The sequence below is a fragment of the Bufo bufo genome, chromosome 2 (genome assembly GCF_905171765.1).
Source record: "Bufo bufo chromosome 2, aBufBuf1.1, whole genome shotgun sequence".
Classification (NCBI taxonomy): Eukaryota; Metazoa; Chordata; class Amphibia; order Anura; family Bufonidae; genus Bufo; species Bufo bufo.
In genome coordinates, this window is record NC_053390.1 from 249,315,904 (window position 1) to 249,335,542 (window position 19,639).

Here is a 19,639-nt window from a genome sequence, read left to right on the forward strand (position 1 = left end):
CGCCGTAGTATAGTGATAGTAAGGCGCATGCAGCTAGTTTAGTGAATAGCGTAGGGCAATCAGTAGTGTTTTGTTGTTAGGTAAGGCATAAATAGGCGGAGCTATCACAAGACGACTCACGCCTATTTATGAATATTAATTATTGAGATTTGCATAAATATCAATAATTAATACCCCCTTTAACACAATATATGGTCAGCAGATAATAGCATACAGGATTCCATTATGATATCATAATGTATGGTCAGCAGATAATAGTATCCAGGGTTCTATTATGATGTCACAATGGATGGTCAGCAGATATTAGTATTCAGGATTCCATTATGATGTCACAATGTATGGTCAGCAGGTGATAGTATCTAGGATTCCATTATGATGTCACAATGTATTGTCAGCATATAATAGTATCGAGGGTTCTATTATGATGTCACAACGGATGGTCAGTAGATAATACTATCCAGGATTCCGTTATGATGTCACAATGTATGGTAAGCAGATGATAGTATTCAGGATTCCATTATGATGTCACAATGTATGGTCAGCAGGTGATAGTATCTAGGATTAAATTATGATATCACAATGTATAGTAATCAGATGATAGTATCTAGGATTACATTATGATGTCATAATGTTTCCAGGATTACATTATGATGTCACAATGTATGGTCTGCAGATAATAGTATCCAGAATTCCATTATGATGTCACAATGTATTGTCAGCAGATAATATTATCCAGGGTTCCATTATGATGTCACAATGGATGGTCAGCAGATAATAGTATTCAGGATTACATTATGAAGTCACAATGTACGTGTCACAGCCAGACAGCTGAGAAGCGCTCACAGGAGCTTCTCAGATCCTCCTCCTTGAATTTCTTTGTTTTGGTTTAGTTTCTCATCTCGTTAGTCTATCTCAGCTGTCATGCAGTCAGACTGATCGCTACCCTTTAAGTTCCTCCCCATAATGCAGTAGTGTGCGGCTGATACAACTTCCTGGAGTGTGTGCGCGCATGCTGTCCTCAGTCCTCAGTCCTCAGTCCTCAGTCCTCAGTCCTCAGTCCTCAGTCCTCAGTCCTCAGTCCTCAGTCCTCAGTCCTCAGTCCTCAGTCCTCAGTAGATAAGTGCTGTTTATGTATTTATGTTTTTGTCTTTTCTGGATCCAGGTGACCCTGACTCCCTCCGTGTCAGTGTAGGGAGCCGGTGGTCGTGTCCCTTCACTATTGTAGGGTCTTCAGGTAATAGATAGCCGAGGAACGTGGATATGCGGCCATCCACCTTTGGGGTGTTCGCATAGGCTGAGCAGTGAGGGAGAGTGGCAGCTCTATTGCAGGGGTCTCCCTTTGTTCCTTAGTTGTGGATCCAGAGAGACATTGTTTATATGGTATTGTCTTGTTTCCTGTACACCATCCGTGACATTATCAGCTGCCAAAACCGTCTCAAGCATGGATCCGGTTTCACTTTTGGCTAAACGCCTCCAGGGTCTTTCATTGGAGGTAGCTGATCTCCGTAGGATTTTTTCTCAGTTTCAAGTGACCGGTTCAGCTTGCGTTCATGGAGTTTGTGCTGAGCCCAAGGTCTCGCTCCCGGATACGTTCTCTGGGGGTAGTGAGAATTTTGTGCGTTTTAAAGAGGCTTGCAAACTCCATTTTCGCCTTCTTCCCCATTCTTCTGGTGATGAAGAACGGAGGGTGGGGATCATTGTATCGCTGCTCAGGGGTAACGCTCAGTCTTGGGCCTTTTCGCTACCGGAGGGGGCACGGCCCCTCCTCTCAGTGGATGAATTCTTTTTAGCCCTGGGTCAGATATATGATGATCCGGATCGTATTGCTCTGGCTGAGTCTAGACTACGTCTGTTATGCCAGGGTAAACAATCCGCAGAGATATACTGCTCCGAATTTCGGAGATGGGCAGCTGATACTGGTTGGAATGATGCTGCACTCCGAAGTCAATTTTGCCATGGTCTTTCAGAGGGATTGAAAGATGCATTTTCCTTTCATGAGAGGCCTATCTCCTTGGACTCTGCTATGTCTCAGGCCGTTCGTATTGACAGGCATCTTAGAGAGAGACGAGAGATCTCTCCTTCCTGTCCTACTCAGTCTCGGAACAGTGCAGCGGTCTCATTCTTTGCGCAGGAGTCTCAGTCGCTGTCAGCCCCTTCTGAGCAGGAGCCCATGCAGCTGGGCTTGATTGCCTCTGACAATAGAAGATTCAGCCCGCATGGGAGGGTTTGTTTTTGTTGTGGAGGTATAAATCATTTGGCAAATGTTTGTCCCTCAAGGAGATTCAGGCAGTTTTCTGGGAGTAATAAAGAGACAAAAAGGAAAAAATCTTTTAAAAATGTTCCGTCTGTTACTATTGGCAGGGTTGAGGCGGAAATTGAAGGTTTTCCGTTCGCTTGTAGTTCCCGTTTTGTACTGCCTGCTAGGGTGGCGCTAGAGAGCAAGAGCATTTTTTGTGAGATTTTTGTGGATAGTGGAGCAGCTGTCAACCTCATTGATAATCAATTTGCAATAACTCATGGTTTCCAGGTATGCACTTTGGGAAGGGATATTCCTGTTTTTGCTATTCAGCTCCACTTTCTCAGAAATCATTAAAGGGCATAGTTCACAATATCCGTTTAATTGTGAGTGATGCTCATGTTGAGGATGTGTCATGTTTCGTCCTTAGCGGTTTGCCTACTCCTCTAGTGTTGGGGCTACCCTGGCTCACTAAACATAACCCCACCATTGATTGGCAAGCGAGGCAAATAAATGGTTGGAGTGACTTTTGCAGAGAGAATTGCCTCATAACATCTGTTTCTGAGGTTTCTACTAAGACTGTACCACCTTTCCTCTCTGAATTTTTGGATGTCTTCTCTGAGAGTGGAGTTCAGGGTTTGCCTCCGCACAGGGAGTATGATTGCCCTATTAATCTCATCCCAGGCGCCAAGCTGCCTAAATCTCGTTTATACAATCTCTCCCAACCTGAGAGGGTCGCTATGCGGGCTTATATCTCTGAGAGTTTGAGAAAAGGACACATACGACCCTCGAAGTCACCTGTTGCCGCTGGTTTTTTCTTTAAGAAAAAAGATGGTTCTTTAAGACCTTGTCTGGATTTCAGGCAGCTGAACAGTATCACTATTCGTGATCCTTATCCGCTTCCTCTGATCCCGGACTTGTTTAACCAGGTTGTTGGGGCTAAAGTCTTTTCCAAATTAGACCTACGAGGGGCATACAACCTGGTTAGGGTCAGAGAAGGAGACGAATGGAAGACGGCTTTCAATACCCCTGAGGGCCATTTTGAGAATTTGGTTATGCCTTTTGGTTTGATGAATGCCCCAGCCGTTTTTCAGCATTTCGTCAACAGCATTTTTTATCATTTAATGGGAAAATTTGTATTAGTGTATTTGGATGACATTTTGATTTTTGCTCCTGATTTCAAGACTCATAAGGAACACTTACGTCAGGTCTTGCTCATTCTGCGGGAGAATAAATTATATGCGAAACTGGAAAAATGTGTGTTTGCGGTTCCAGAAATCCAATTTCTGGGGTTTCTTGTCTCCGCTTCTGGTTTTCGCATGGACCCCGAGAAGGTCCGCGCTGTGCTTGAGTGGGAGCTTCCTGAGAACCAGAAGGCGCTGATGCGTTTTTTGGGCTTTGCCAATTATTACAGGAAATTTATTTTGAATTATTCCTCTGTTGTTAAACCACTCACTGATATGACCAGAAAGGGGGTAGATTTTTCTTCCTGGTCGGTAGAGGCGCGTAAGGCCTTTTCTAATATCAAGGAGAGTTTTGCTTCCGCTCCCATCCTAGTACAACCTGATATTTCGTTACCCTTCATAGTTGAGGTTGATGCTTCTGAGGTAGGGGTGGGTGCGGTCTTGTCTCAGGGTTCCTCTCCTGCCAAATGGCAACCGTGTGCCTTTTTCTCAAAGAAACTCTCCTCCGCAGAGAGAAATTATGATGTGGGAGATAGGGAATTGTTGGCCATCAAGTTGGCTTTTGAGGAATGGCGCCATTGGCTAGAGGGAGCCAGACACCCTATTACCGTGTTTACTGACCATAAAAATCTGGCCTATTTGGAGTCAGCCAAGCGTCTGAACCCGAGACAGGCCAGATGGTCTTTGTTCTTTTCAAGGTTTAATTTTGTTGTTACGTTCCGCCCTGGGGTTAAGAATGTGAAGGCAGATGCCCTGTCACGTTGTTTTCCAGGAGGTGGGAATTTTGAAGACCCGGGTCCCATTTTGGCTGAAGGTGTGGTGGTCTCTGCTCTTTTTCCTGAATTGGAGGCAGAGGTGCAGGCAGCCCAGTCAGAAGCTCCTGATCTTTGTCCTCCTGGGAGGTTGTTTGTGCCTCTCGCTTTGAGACACAAGATTTTTAAAGAACACCACGACACGGTCCTTGCTGGGCACCCGGGGGCAAGAGCCACACTGGATCTCATCGCTCGGAGATTCTGGTGGCCTGCGCTTCGTAAGTCGGTTGAGGGTTTTGTGGCAGCTTGCGAGACTTGCGCTCGTGCCAAGGTCCCTCATTCACGGCCATCAGGTCCTCTCCTTCCTTTGCCCATTCCTTCCCGTCCTTGGACACATCTGTCCATGGACTTCATAACGGACTTGCCTCGTTCCTCGGGGAAGTCTGTGATTCTGGTGGTGGTGGACCGTTTTAGCAAAATGGTGCATTTTATCCCTTTCCCTGGTTTGCCAAATGCTAAGACGCTGGCGCAGGCATTTATTGACCACATTGTCAAATTGCATGGGATTCCTTCAGACATAGTCTCTGATAGGGGCACGCAGTTTGTTTCCAGATTCTGGAAGGCTTTCTGTTCTCGCTTGGGGGTTCGGTTGTCATTCTCTTCTGCTTTCCATCCGCAGTCGAATGGCCAGACAGAGCGCGTCAATCAGAATCTGGAGACATATCTGTGCTGTTTTGTGGCGGAGAATCAGGAGGATTGGTGTTCTTTTTTGTCCCTTGCTGAGTTTGCTTTAAATAACCGTCGTCAGGAGTCCTCTGATAAGTCACCATTTTTTGGTGCATATGGGTTCCATTCGCAGTTTGGGACTTTCTCGGGAGAGGGCTCTTCTGGTTTGCCTGATGAGGACAGATTCTCCTCGTCTTTGTCATCTATTTGGCAAAAGATTCAGGATAATCTAAAGAGCATGAGTGAGACATATAAGCGTGTGGCGGATAAGAGACGTGTGCCTGGTCCAGACCTGAATGTTGGTGATCTGGTGTGGTTGTCTACCAAGAATATCAAATTTAAGGTTCCCTCCTGGAAGTTGGGTCCTAGGTTTATTGGGCCTTACAAGATCCTGTCTGTCATCAATCCTGTTGCCTACCGTCTTGATCTTCCTCAGACTTGGAAGATCCATAATGTTTTTCATAAGTCCTTATTGAAACCTTATGTTCAACCTATTGTACCCTCGCCTTTGCCTCCTCCTCCGATTATGGTTGATGGAAATCTTGAATTTCAGGTCTCTAGGATTGTGGATTCTCGTCTTGTCCGCGGTTCCCTCCAGTACCTCGTTCATTGGGAGGGTTATGGTCCTGAGGAGAGGATGTGGGTCCCAGTGACGGACATTAAGGCCTCTCGTCTCATCAGGGCTTTCCATAGGTCCCATCCTGAGAAGGTGGGCCCTGAGTGTCCGGAGTCCACTCCTAGAGGGAGGGGTACTGTCACAGCCAGACAGTTGAGAAGCGCTCACAGGAGCTTCTCAGATCCTCCTCCTTGAATTTCTTTGTTTTGGTTTAGTTTCTCATCTCGTTAGTCTATCTCAGCTGTCATGCAGTCAGACTGATCGCTACCCTTTAAGTTCCTCCCCATAATGCAGTAGTGTGCGGCTGATACAACTTCCTGGAGTGTGTGTGCGCATGCTGTTCCCAGTTCCCAGTTCCCAGTCCTCAGTCGTCTGCAGATAAGTGCTGTTTATGTATTTATGTTTTTGTCTTTTCTGGATCCAGGTGACCCTGACTCCCTCCGTGTCAGTGTAGGGAGCCGGTGGTCGTGTCCCTTCACTATTGTAGGGTCTTCAGGTAATAGATAGCCGAGGAACGTGGATATGCGGCCATCCACCTTTGGGGTGTTCGCATAGGCTGAGCAGTGAGGGAGAGCGGCAGCTCTATTGCAGGGGTCTCCCTTTGTTCCTTAGTTGTGGATCCAGAGAGACATTGTTTATATGGTATTGTCTTGTTTCCTGTACACCATCCGTGACAGTACGGTTAGCAGGTGATAGTATCCAGGATTCCATTATGATGTCACAATGTAAGGTGAGTAGATAATAGTATCCAGGATTCTATTATGATGTCACAATGTATTGTCAGCATATAATAGTATCCAGGGTTTCATTATGATGTCACAATTTATGGTCAGCAGATAATAGTATCCAGGATTCCATTATGATGTCACAATGTATAGTAATAAGATGATAGTATCCAGGATTCCATTATGATGTCACAATGTATGGTCTTCAGATGATGGTATCTAGCATTCCATTGTGATGTCACAATGTATGGTCAGTACATAATACTATCCAGGATTCCGTTATGATGTCACAATGTATGGTAAGCAGATGATAGTATTCAGGATTCCATTATGATGTCACAATGTAAGTTGAGCAGATGATAGTATCCAGGATTCCATTATGATGTCACAATGTATGGTCCGCAGATAATAGTATCCAGGATTCCATTATGATGTCACAATGTATGGTCAGCAGGTGATAGTATCCAGGATTCCATTATGATGTCACAATGTATGGTCAGCAGATAATAGTATCCAGGATTCCATTATGATGTCACAATGTATAGTAACAAGATGATAGTATCCAGGATTCCATTATGATGTCACAATGTATTGTCAGCATTTAATAGTATCCAGGGTTCCATTATGATGTCACAATGGATGGCCAGCAGATAATAGTATTCAGGATTCCATTATGATGTCACAATATATGGTCAGCAGGTGATAGTATCCAGGATTCCATTATGATGTCACAATGTAAGGTGAGCAGATCATACTATCCAGGATTCCATTATGATGTCACAATGTATAGTAATAAGATGATAGTATCCTTGATTCCATTATGATGTCACAATGTATGGTCAGCAGAAAATAGTATTGAGGATTCCATTATGATTTCACAATGTATTGTCAGCAGGTGATAGTATCCAGGGTTCCATTATGATGTCGCAATGTATGGTCACCAGATAATAGTATCCAGGATTCCATTATGATGTCAGAATGTATAGTAACAAGATGATAGTATCCAGGATTCCATTATGATGTCACAATGTACGGTCAGCAGATGATGGTATCCAGGATTCCATTGTGATGTCACAATGTATTGTCAGCATATAATAGTATCCAGGGTTCTATTATGATGTCACAATGGATGGTCAGCAGATAATAGTATTCAGGATTCCATTATGATGAGACAATGTATGATCAGCAGGTGATAGTGTCCAGGGTTCCATTATGATGTCACAATGTATGGTCACCAGATAATAGTATCCAGGATTCCATTATGATGTCACAATGTATAGTAATAGGATGATAGTATCCTTGATTCCATTATGATGTCACAATGTATGGTCAGCAGATGATGGTATCCAGGGTTCTATTATGATGTCACAATGTATGGTCAGCAGTAAATAGTATTGAGGATTCCATTATGATGTCACAATGTATTGTCAGCAGATAATAGTATCCAGGGTTCTATTATGATGTCACAATGTATGGTCAGCAGGTAATAGCATACAGGATTCCATTATGATGTCACAATGTATGGTCTTTAGATGATGGTATCTAGCATTCCATTGTAATGTCACAATGTATGGTCAGTACATAATACTATCCAGGATTCCGTTATGATGTCACAATGTATGGTAAGCAGATGATAGTATCCAGGATTCCATTATCATGTCACAATGTACAGTTGTGTTCAAAATTATTCAACCCCCAATGCTGTAAAGGGTTTTAGGGAATTTAGTGTACATTTGTAATTGTGTTCAGAATGAAATCTTACAAGGACTTTTTAAAGAACCAAATGCAACTAAAATGACATCAATTGTTTTTGTAATACAGTATTAAATGTTTTTTTTGTGATTTCTTCATTGACACAATTATTTAACCCCTTAAAGACTACCACTCTTAAGAACAGAGGTTCATTCAAGTGTTTTCGATCAGGTATTGAAAACACCTGTGGATGTCAAGGAGCAGCAATCAAGCATAATATCACCAATTAGGCAGATTTAACCACTTACCGTCACGCTAACGCCGAAAGGCGTCATTTCTGCGGCGCTCCCAGGTCACACTAACGCCAATAGGCGTCATCTCGCGTGAGCCGAGATTTCCTGTGAACGCGCGCACACAGGCGCGCGCGCTCACAGGAACGGAAGGTAAGAGAGTTGATCTCCAGCCTGCCAGCGGCGATCGTTCGCTGGCAGGCTGGAGATGTGTTTTTTTTAACCCCTAACAGGTATATTAGACGCTGTTTTGATAACAGCGTCTAATATACCTGCTACCTGATCCTCTGGTGGTCCCCTTTGTTTGGATCGACCACCAGAGGACACAGGTAGCTCAGTAAAGTAGCACCAAGCACCACTACACTACACTACACCCCCCCCGTCACTTATTAACCCCTTATTAGCCCCTGATCACCCCTGATCACCCCATATAGACTCCCTGATCACCCCCCTGTCATTGATTACCCCCCTGTCATTGATTACCCCCCTGTAAAGCTCCATTCAGACGTCCGCATGATTTTTACGGATCCACTGATAGATGGATCGGATCCGCAAAACGCATCCGGACGTCTGAATGAAGCCTTACAGGGGCGTGATCAATGACTGTGGTGATCACCCCATATAGACTCCCTGATCACCCCCCTGTCATTGATTACCCCCCTGTCATTGATCAACCCCCTGTAAAGCTCCATTCAGATGTCTGCATGATTTTTACGGATCCACTGATAGATGGATCGGATCCGCAAAACACATCCGGACGTCTGAATGAAGCCTTACAGGGGCATGATCAATGACTGTGGTGATCACCCCATATAGACTCCCTGATCACCCCCCTGTAAAGCTCCATTCAGATGTCCGCATGATTTTTACGGATGCACTGATAGATGGATCGGATCCGCAAAACGCATCCGGACGTCTGAATGAAGCCTTACAGGGGCATGATCAATGACTGTGGTGATCACCCCATATAGACTCCCTGATCACCCCCCTGTAAAGCTCCATTCAGATGTCCGCATGATTTTTACGGATGCACTGATAGATGGATCGGATCCGCAAAACGCATCCGGACGTCTGAATGAAGCCTTACAGGGGCGTGATCAATGACTGTGGTGATCACCCCATATAGACTCCCTGATCACCCCCCTGTCATTGATCACCCCCCTGTAAGGCTGCATTCAGATGTCCATATGATTTTTACGGATGCACTGATAGATGGATCGGATCCGCAAAACGCATCCGGACGTCTGAATGAAGCCTTACAGGGGTGTGATCAATGACTGTGGTGATCACCCCATATAGACTCCCTGATCACCCCCCTGTCATTGATTACCCCCCTGTCAAGCTCCATTCAGACGTCCGCATGATTTTTACGGATCCACTGATAAATGGATCGGATCCGCAAAACGCATCCGGACGTCTGAATGAAGCCTTACAGGGGCGTGATCAATGACTGTGGTGATCACCCCATATAGACTCCCTGATCACCCCCCTGTCATTGATTACCCCCCTGTAAAGCTCCATTCAGACGTCCGCATGATTTTTACGGATCCACTGATAGATGGATCGGATCCGCAAAACGCATCCGGACGTCTGAATGAAGCCTTACAGGGGCATGATCAATGACTGTGGTGATCACCCCATATAGACTCCCTGATCACCCCCCTGTCATTGATTACCCCCCTGTAAAGCTCCATTCAGATGTCCGCATGATTTTTACGGATGCACTGATAGATGGATCGGATCCGCAAAACGCATACGGACGTCTGAATGAAGCCTTACACGGGCGTGATCAATGACTGTGGTTATCACCCCATATAGACTCCCTGATCACCCCCCTGTCATTGATCACCCCCCTGTCATTGATCACCCCCCCTGTCATTGATCACCCCCCCTGTCATTGATCACCCCCCTGTCATTGATCACCCCCCTGTAAGGCTCCATTCAGACATTTTTTTGGCCCAAGTTAGCGGAATTATTATTTTTTTTTTCTTACAAAGTCTCATATTCCACTAACTTGTGTCAAAAAATAAAATCTCACATGAACTCACCATACCCCTCACGGAAACCAAATGCGTAAAATTTTTTAGACATTTATATTCCAGACTTCTTCTCACGCTTTAGGGCCCCTAGAATGCCAGGGCAGTATAAATACCCCACATGTGACCCCATTTCGGAAAGAAGACACCCCCAGGTATTCCGTGAGGGGCATATTGAGTCCATGAAAGATTGAAATTTTTGTCCCAAGTTAGCGGAACGGGAGACTTTGTGAGAAAAAAATTAAAAATATCAATTTCCGCTAACTTGTGCCAAAAAAAAAAAATTTCTATGAACTCGCCATGCCCCTCATTGAATACCTTGGGGTGTCTTCTTTCCAAAATGGGGTCACATGTGGGGTATTTATACTGCCCTGGCATTCTAGGGGCCCCAAAGCGTGAGAAGAAGTCTGGTATCCATATGTCTAAAAATGCCCTCCTAAAAGGAATTTGGGCACCTTTGCGCATCTAGGCTTCAAAAAAGTGTCACACATCTGGTATCGCCGTACTCAGGAGAAGTTGGGGAATGTGTTTTGGGGTGTCATTTTACATATACCCATGCTGGGTGAGAGAAATATCTTGGTCAAATGCCAACTTTGTATAAAAAAATGGGAAAAGTTGTCTTTTGCCAAGATATTTCTCTCACCCAGCAAGGGTATATGTAAAATGACACCCCAAAACACATTCCCCAACTTCTCCTGAATACGGCGATACCACATGTGTGACACTTTTTTGCAGCCTAGGTGGGCAAAGGGGCCCATATTCCAAAGAGCACCTTTAGGATTTCACAGGTCATTTACCTACTTACCACACATTAGGGCCCCTGGAAAATGCCAGGGCAGTATAACTACCCCACAAGTGACCCCATTTTGGAAAGAAGACACCCCAAGGTATTCCTTGAGGGGCATGGCGAGTTCCTAGAATTTTTTATTTTTTGTCACAAGTTAGTGGAAAATGCTGATTTTTTTTTTTTTTTTTTTCATACAAAGTCTCATATTCCACTAACTTGTGACAAACAATAAAAACTTCCATGAACTCACTATGCCCATCAACGAATACCTTGGGGTCTCTTCTTTCCAAAATAGGGTCACTTGTGGGGTAGTTATACTGCCCTGGCATTCTAGGGGCCCAAATGTGTGGTAAGGAGTTTGAAATCAAATTCTGTAAAAAATGACCTGTGAAATCCGAAAGGTGCTCTTTGGAATATGGGCCCCTTTGCCCACCTAGGCTGCAAAAAAGTGTCACACATCTGGTATCCCCGTACTCAGGAGAAGGTGGGGAATGTGTTTTGGGGTGTCATTTTACATATACCCCTGCTGGGTGAGAGAAATATCTTGGCAAAAGACAACTTTTCCCATTTTTTTATACAAAGTTGGCATTTGACCAAGATATTTATCTCACCCAGCATGGGTATATGTAAAAAGACACCCCAAAACACATTCCTCAACTTCTCCTGAGTACGGCGATACCAGATGTGTGACACTTTTTTGCAGCCTAGGTGGGCAAAGGGGCCCATATTCCAAAGAGCACCTTTCGGATTTCACAGGTCATTTTTTACAGAATTTGATTTCAAACTCCTTACCACACATTCGGGCCCCTAGAATGCCAGGGCAGTATAACTACCCCACAAGTGACCCCATTTTGGAAAGAAGAGACCCCAAGGTATTCGCTGATGGGCATAGTGAGTTCATGGAAGTTTTTATTTTTTGTCACAAGTTAGTGGAATATGAGACTTTGTATGAAAAAAATAAAAAATAAAATAATCATCATTTTCCACTAACTTGTGACAAAAAATAAAAAATTCTAGGAACTTGCCATGCCCCTCAACGAATACCTTGGGGTGTCTTCTTTCCAAAATGGGGTCACTTGTGGGGTAGTTATACTGCCCTGGCATTCTAGGGGCCCGAATGTGTGGTAAGGAGTTTGAAATCAAATTCTGTAAAAAATGACCTGTGAAATCCTAAAGATGCTCTTTGGAATATGGGCCCCTTTGCCCACCTAGGCTGCAAAAAAGTGTCACACATCTGGTATCGCCGTACTCAGGAGAAGGTGGGGAATGTGTTTTGGGGTGTCATTTTACATATACCCATGCTGGGTGAGAGAAATATCTTGGCAAAAGACAACTTTTCCCATTTTTTTTATACAAAGTTGGCATTTGACCAAGATATTTATCTCACCCAGCATGGGTATATGTAAAAAGACACCCCAAAACACATTCCTCAACTTCTCCTGAATACAGAGATACCAGATGTGTGACACTTTTTGCAGCCTAGGTGGGCAAAGGGGCCCATATTCCAAAGAGCACCTTTCGGATTTCACAGGTCATTTTTTACAGAATTTGATTTCAAACTCCTTACCACACATTTGGGCCCCTAGAATGCCAGGGCAGTATAACTACCCCACAAGTGACCCCATTTTGGAAAGAAGAGACCCCAAGGTATTTCGTGATGGGCATAGTGAGTTCATAGAAGTTTTTATTTTTTTGTCACAAGTTAGTGGAATATGAGACTTTGTAAGAAAAAAAAAAAAAAATCATCATTTTCCGCTAACTTGTGACAAAAAATAAAAAGTTCTATGAACTCACTATGCCCATCAGCGAATACCTTAGGGTGTGTACTTTCCGAAATGGGGTCATTTGTGGGGTGTTTGTACTGTCTGGGCATTGTAGAACCTCAGGAAACATGACAGGTGCTCAGAAAGTCAGAGCTGCTTCAAAAAGCGGAAATTCACATTTTTGTACCATAGTTTGTAAACGCTATAACTTTTACCCAAACCATTTTTTTTTTACCCAAACATTTTTTTTTTATCAAAGACATGTAGAACTATAAATTTAGAGCAAAATTTCTATATGGATCTCGTTTTTTTTGCAAAATTTTACAACTGAAAGTGAAAAATGTCATTTTTTTGCAAAAAAATCGTTAAATTTCGATTAATAACAAAAAAAGTAAAAATGTCAGCAGCAATGAAATACCACCAAATGAAAGCTCTATTAGTGAGAAGAAAAGGAGGTAAAATTCATTTGGGTGGTAAGTTGCATGACCGAGCAATAAACGGTGAAAGTAGTGTAGTGCAGAATTGTAAAAAAGGGCCTGGTCTTTAGGGGGGTATAAACCTGTGGTCCTTAAGTGGTTAAAAGGACTGTGATACTCAGCTCCTATTAGACATTTACTGGTGTGTTTACAAACATGGTGAAGTTAAGAGAATGGTCCAGGAAGACAAGAGAAGAGGTGATTTCTCTTCACAGAAAGGGCAATGGCTATAAGAAGATTGCAAAGATGTTAAACATACCAAGAGACACCATAGGAAGCATCATTCGCAAATTCAAGCCAAAGGGCACTGTTGAAACGCTACCTGGTCGTGGCAGAAAGAAGATGCTGACTTCGACTGCTGTGCGCTACCTGAAGCGTAAAGTGGAGAAAAGTCCCCGTGTGACTGCTGAGGAACTGAAAAAAGATTTGTCAGATGTGGGTACTGAAGTTTCAGCTCAGACAATAAGGCGCACACTGCGTAATGAAGGCCTCCATGCCAGAACTCCCAGGCCCCTTGCTGTCTCCAAAGAATAAGAAGAGTCAACTGCAGTATGCCAAAAGTCATGTGGACAAACCACTAAAGTTTTGGGATAGTGTTCTGTGGACTGATGAAACAAAATTAGAACTGTTTGGGCCCACGGATCAACGCTATGTTTGGAGGAGAAAGAACAAGACCTATGAAGAAAAGAACACCTTGCCTACTGTGAAGCATGGTGGGGGGGTCAATCATGCTTTGGGGCTGTTTTGCTTCTACAGGTACAGGGAAGCTTCAGCGTGTGCAAGGTACCATGAATTCTCTTCAGTACCAGGAGATATTGGATGAAAATGTGATGCAGTCCGTCACAAACCTGAGGCTTGGGAGACGTTGGACCTTTCAACAGGACAATGATCCCAAGCATACCTCCAAGTCCACTAGAGCATGGTTGCAGATTAAAGGCTGGAACATTTTGAAGTGGCCATTGCAGTCACCAGACTTAAATCCGATTGAGAACCTCTTGTGGGACTTAAAGAAAGCAGTTGCAGCGCGCAAGCCTAAGAATGTGACTGAACTGGAGGCTTTTGCCCATGAAGAATGGGCGAAGATACCCGTAGATCGCTGCAAGACACTTGTGTCAAGCTATGCTTCACGTTTAAAAGCTGTTATAACTGGAAAAGGATGTTGTACTAAGTACTAAGATTGAATGTCACTTGGGGGTTGAATAAAACTGATAATGATGTGAGCACAGAAAAGACATTTGTGGCTATTTCATTATAAATGTTATGTTATATTTGTCTGACTTACAAGTGCCACTTTGATTTAATTGTAAACAAGATGACTGAAATGATCAAAATCAATGTCAAACTGGCCAAAACACTCAATTTCAGTGGGGGTTGAATAATTTTGAACACAACTGTATGGTCCGCAGATAATAGTATCCAGGATTCCATTATGATGTCACAATGTATGGTCAGCAGGTGATAGTATCCAGGATTCCATTATGATGTCACAATGTAAGGTGAGCAGATGATAGTATCCAGGATTCCATTATGATGTCACAATGTATGGTCAGCAGATAATAGTATCCAGGATTCCATTATGATGTCACAATGTATAGTGTGAGACAGTGACAGGTCTCACTCAGGTTAGAGGCAAGGAAGGGGTGGATAGTGTGGTCCACACCCCTGTTCCACCACAGGTGAGAGAAGCTGGAGGTAATCAGCCTGGCATAAGGCACCTCCCAGAGTGTCAGAAAGGGGGTAGTGTGTTACCTGTGGACAGAGGCCTGGAGGCTCTGTCTGTGTGGTCTCAGCTGGGCAAGGCTGAGGGACCACAAGGCTGGGAGATAGCCTGGAGTTGGGGGACGCAGCGACGCCTGGGAGGGTCGCAGGGCTATAGTCAGGCGGACTACTAAGCCCCAATCCCCCACAAGAAACACTGACCTGGAGACAGTGGGTGTACTGTGCTCTGTACAGCCAGGAGGCTGTGGGACATTGGCTGATAAAGCCGCATGAGTTCACAGGGTGTCAACTGTGACTTTAGGTGAGTCAGGATATCATATGTTTAGTTAGAGCCCAGCCGGGCAGGTGTTTATTTTGTACCATTTATGTTTGGATTGCTGAGGAGCCAAATAAAGTGATGTTTGGACCAGAAACTTGGTGTCTGGCGACGATATTTGTGTGAATCACCCCCGGAGAAGAGCTAAACCCCTACAATAGTAACAAGATGATAGTATCCAGGATTCCATTATGATGTCACAATGTATTGTCAGCATTTAATAGTATCCAGGGTTCCATTATGATGTCACAATGGATGGCCAGCAGATAATAGTATTCAGGATTCCATTATGATGTCACAATATATGGTCAGCAGGTGATAGTATCCAGGATTCCATTGTGATGTCAGAATGTAAGGTGAGCAGATAATACTATCCAGGATTCCATTATGATATCACAATGTATAGTAATAAGATGATAGTATCCTTGATTCCATTATGATGTCACAATGTATGGTCAGCAGAAAATAGTATTGAGGATTCCATTATGATGTCACAATGTATTGTCAGCAGATAATAGTATCCAGGGTTCTATTATGATGTCACAATGTATGGTCAGCAGATAATAGCATACAGGTTTCCATTATGATATCATAATGTATGGTCAGCAGATAATAGTATCCAGGGTTCTATTATGAGGTCACAATGGATGGTCAGCAGATATTAGTATTCAGGATTCCATTATGATGTCACAATGTATGGTCAGCAGGTGATAGTATCCAGGATTCCATTATGATGTCACAATGTATTGTCAGCATATAATAGTATCCAGGGTTCTATTATGATGTCACAATGGATGGTCAGCAGATAATAGTATTCAGGATTCCATTATGATGTCACAATGTATGATCAGCAGGTGATAGTATCCAGGGTTCCATTATGATGTCACAATGTATGGTCAGCAGATGATGGTATCTAGGATTCCATTGTGATGTCACAATGTATGGTCAGTAGATAATACTATCCAGGATTCCGTTATGATGTCACAATGTATGGTAAGCAGATGATAGTATTCAGGATTCCATTATGATGTCACAATGTATGGTCAGCAGGTGATAGTATCTAGGATTAAATTATGATATCACAATGTATAGTAATCAGATGATAGTATGTAGGATTACATTATGATGTCATAATTTTTCCGGGATTCCATTATGATGTCACAATGTATGGTCTGCAGATAATAGTATCCAGAATTCCATTATGATGTCACAATGTATTGTCAGCAGATAATATTATCCAGGGTTCCATTATGATGTCACAATGGATGGTCAGCAGATAATAGTATTCAGGATTACATTATGAAGTCACAATGTATTGTCAGCATATAATAGTATCCAGGGTTTCATTATGATGTCACAATTTATGGTCAGCAGATAATAGTATCCAGGATTCCATTATGATGTCACAATGTATAGTAATAAGATGATAGTATCCAGGATTCCATTATTTTGTCACAATGTATGGTCTTCAGATGATGGTATCTAGCATTCCATTGTGATGTCACAATGTATGGTCAGTACATAATACTATCCAGGATTCCGTTATGATGTCACAAATATTAAGGCTGTTCACAGCCTGTAATTGTGGGAGGGGCGGAGGCTTATAAATTCTCTGAGCCTCCCCCTCCCATTGCGGGTGCTAGCGGTGCCGTTCGTTCGTCCTACGTCGTCACTTCCGGTTCCCGTCTGGGTAAGTCTTCTGTACCATGCCATCTCCCTACCTAGCCGCAGGTCCACGCGCTCCCCGGCATCGCAGCCGCCGTTGCCGCCGCGCTCTCCTCACCCTCCAGGGCTTCCGCCCACCACCCGTCGCCAGGACAATGTACTTGTCGGCACTACTTCGGCCGGCCACCTCTGTCATCCCGCGGAATCCATTCCGCCCCCCCCCCCCCCCCCCCCACATCCCTCCCGGTGCGGCTGCCAGCACTTCCGGGAGCATTTGCAGGGCCCATCCACCTCCGGATCCCTTCCTCCTCCTGCCCCAGGCCCCACGCTCACGGCTATTCGTCCGGGCTGGAGGCTCCATTCGCCGGCAGAGGGGGGAGAGAGCAGAGGAGAATGAAAAAAATAAAATAAAAATACATATATATAATTCACATGTCGTTTAAATTCTCTCCAATACTCCAGTCATTCCGTTGCCAGTCCTTCGCATTCGCCACCGGGTTTTCAGCCTTGCTAACCTCCATCTGCTTGAAGCCTGAAAATCACCTTTCCAGGTCCGTATTTTGAACAGTCGGCATCTTCATCTTACGTCATGGACAGAGTTCGGAGGAGGGGAGGGCAAGAGAAGGGGAAAGGGGAAAAGGGAAAAAGGGGGAAAAAATAAAAAAAAACAAGGGGGGGGGAGTTATTTATTTTATTTTTATTTATTTATTTATTTTTTTCCCTTTCCATTATCAATTTAACTTTATTTACTTCTCGGTTGTCATTTCATAACTGTTCATGTAACCAGGTAATTCAGCGCCTCCGGTACCCAGCGGCGTTACCTGGGCTATCGTTTTCTTCGTCGATTCCTCCATCAGCACGGTAAGTCGCTTATCTCCGATTCGCAGCATCATCTTTACGTGTTCCTTCCAGACCCCGTCGCCCTCTACTTCCACGTCTGTCTTCATCTTCTCGCTCTCTTTTTCACACTCCACGTCGACTTACCTTCCTCTTTCCCCTTCGTCCTCCTCATTCCTTCAGCTCACTTTCACGCCTGTTAAGTCCCTCAGGCCTTCCGTTGTCCTTGTTGCACGCTTGGTTACGTTACTCAGGCCTCTCTTTTCGTACATGTTTCACGCCGTTTACGTTTCCCAGGTCTCCTTCTTGTACATGTTTCACGCCTGTTTACTTTACTCAGGCCTCCTTTCCGTATATGTTTCACGCCTGGTTACTTTACCCAGGCCTCCTTTTCATACATGTTCCACGCCTGTTACGTCACTGATACCTCCTTTTCGCACATGTTCCACGTACATGTTTCACGCCTGGTTACATTTACTCAGGCCTCCCGTTCATACATGTCTCACGCCTGTTCATACCACCAGGTATGGTGGTGCGGCTCTCTCTCGGAGACAGACATGTGTACCCTTTTCCCTGCCTAATATTGTATATCCGGAAAATGATCTATAATCCCAAAAGAACTTCTGCCATATCTTTAAAATACAAAATCGACTCACTCTCTATATCTTGTTGACATTGGATGAATATTTTGATAAATATCCATTGTACTTTGAACAATCCGAATAGGATGTTATTTGGATGGGAATTATAATAATGCAGCTCACATTTTTATCATTTTTAATAATAAAAGTTTTATAATTTTTTATATGTATTTATGATGCTGATTGGTATACAGTATATGAGGAAAGATGGCAAATGAACTAATGAGATATAATTGAAATATGTTTTTTAAAAAATTGGCTGATAAAAATTACTATAAAAGTTTAAGTAGAGTTGTTGCAACAAAATCCTTGAAGGATTTTTGTATCCTGAGAAGATCTGCAGTTTTTGTCAAAAAAACGCATGTGCCAAACAAAAACGCACCTAAAACGCAATAAAAACGCAAGTAGAAAAATTGAAAAATAATGCGATTTATGAAATAGTAGATGAGAAAAAATGTGTAGGATATACATGAAAAAAGAAAAAATGATATCCAATGCATCTAAAAAGAGAAAAAATGTTGTTGAAAAATATTCCATTTCTGACTTTTGGAATTTCCAACCAGGAGTATAAAAATCAATCCAATATGGAGTAGGGTCATTACCACTGAGGAAGAGGAGAGGTGTCCTCGAAACGCGTTTGGTTTCTAGGGATCTGGACAAAGATCTATATATGACCCAGCTATAAGAAGATTTTCCTTATATTTTGCGGGACAACAGTGCACTGTATCCCTGATCGGACGAAAACGAAGCTTGTGCCCTATACAACTGGCCACTACGTCACTTCCGGAGTGACGATCTTGTCTCCGACTCCACGTGGAACGCTGACCAAGGAACAGCCGGGACGCCGGCTCTCAGCAGCGTTTAGATCACTTGGAGGATTGTCCGACACAAAGGAGAAGGTAAGCCCACATAGTGGGTTGTCATCTGTACACCGTCCCGGAGTGCCGGACTGATATAGAGACATACCCGTATAGCGGGCTGATAATATATATGTCTTGAAATACCGGAGGGACTGATTATTATTGAAGCATACTAATAGAGTGGGCGTTATCAGATATACTCTGAGCTGTTAAAATATACAGCCTGCTTGAAATGGAACATTATACCTAAAGTTCAACATAACTGAAGTATCTCAATACTGGATCTTTCTCCATTAGGAACAAAAAAGAAGTTTTATC